Source organism: Poecilia reticulata, unplaced genomic scaffold (genome assembly GCF_000633615.1).
Source record: "Poecilia reticulata strain Guanapo unplaced genomic scaffold, Guppy_female_1.0+MT scaffold_326, whole genome shotgun sequence".
Classification (NCBI taxonomy): Eukaryota; Metazoa; Chordata; class Actinopteri; order Cyprinodontiformes; family Poeciliidae; genus Poecilia; species Poecilia reticulata.
Window position 1 is genome coordinate 10,711 of NW_007615100.1, and position 1,598 is coordinate 12,308.

Sequence of the window (1,598 nt, forward strand, 5' to 3'; positions counted from 1 at the left end):
AGATCCAGTTTTCTACACTGAATACAGCAATGAAGTCGACATTAAAACTGGTGAGACATTAGCAGCTTCAAGCTTTGGATGATTTCTTAGATCAGGTGTTACAAAAGGAATATSTAGGCTGAGATTAGATATTTACAGCTGACAGTATCCTGGTATGGAAAGTATTTGTTAGATTTACSGATTTTAAATTAATGACTTCTGTTATATATTACTCATGATTATTCATTGTCTTGTCAAATTAACCTATGTTTTGTGCATTTTCATTGATTTCTTTAATTGAACGTTTTTTGGTTGTTGTTTTTTTTGTAATATTAACCCTTGAATTTAAGGGTCAATAAATTTAACCTGACATAGCAGGAAAGTTTTTATTCTCTAACCACAGATTTCATTTTGTGAACAGTCTCCATTTATGTGACCCTGAAACAAAACTGGCCTCATATATTCAGTGGAGAGACGGTCACTCTGAGATGTGAGATCAATGGAGGAGGAGAAACTCAGTGGACGTATGAATGGAGGACAAATGACAAAAAYTCTCCAACATCCAGTGAATATAGGATCAACAATATTAGTGAGTCTGACAGCGGAGAATACAGCTGTAGAGGAAAAGGAAACAATCRGTTCACACAGTGGACTAATTACTCATTAAGTGTTTGTAAGTAGATTATCTATTGTAGATATGAAATAATTATTTACAATGTTTCATTAAGTCACATCTAAACAGTTCACTTTAAAAAAAAAAACATGAAGCTCTTATGGTGTTCACTAAAGTTCACTTCTGTGATATTTCATAATGTATTTAAGATGAAGATTATTGTATTTTCTGTTTAAGACTTTTAAACCAGCTCTACTTTGATGCTGCTGGGCAGCCAGACTTTGTTTTAACCTTTTTACCATCATCTCAGCACAGATTAGATTCATATATTTWTATTCACTTCAACAGGCTGATCMTRAAAGATGAAGATTTATTGGAAAATTAGAAGGAAAATAAAYTCAATGCCCAAAGTTTCTTTAGCTCAATTCTATGGAAATAAAGATTAAATCCAGGTGACCTTTTTATAATTCTGGATGTAAGATGAAGAATATTTTAATATTATTTAATAGTATTGTTGTGTTTAATAAAAAAGAAGCCAAACCTGGTAGAAAACAAAACACTAAAATTAGAAAGTCTGGAGGATGTTTGAATACAATCAGTTTTAAACTGATCAGAAATTTAGCTTTCTTGGAAGGACAGTAGAGAATTAATGGATGGACCAATACTTTTGCACAATACTGTCTGTAATTTAATAAAGTTTTGACTCTCATACAAAGCCCCTCTATCCTTCAATGAGCCAATAAAAGCTGATGAGGCAGATTGTGATTCTCTGGTCCTGCTGCAGTTTTACCACTGAGTTCAATTCATCTGATTGTCTGAAAGTTTAGGAAAATCACCACTAGACTAAAAATAGTTCAACCTTTAGTTGTCAGCAGCTGTTTCCTTGTTGAATGACTGAGAAGTGATTTGTGCAGTAGAGCTGATTTCCAGCCCAGTTCTCCTGACTGCAGCAGAACATTAGAAGATGTTCTGGTTCAGTTTGGTTCAGTTCAGCTCTGAAGGGATT

At 33.5% G+C, this 1,598-nt stretch overlaps 1 protein-coding gene across 1 annotated transcript in view; it reads left to right on the plus strand.

Moving 5' to 3' along the window:
* Positions 1–575: 575 nt before the first annotated feature.
* Positions 576–1,598, plus strand: part of LOC103460890 (uncharacterized) — a 12,950-nt gene continuing 11,927 nt past the window's right edge. Inside the window, exon 1 of the mRNA XM_017303525.1 lies at positions 576–652. The gene's annotated coding sequence lies outside the window, so the exon portion shown is untranslated. The remainder of the gene's footprint in view (positions 653–1,598) is intronic.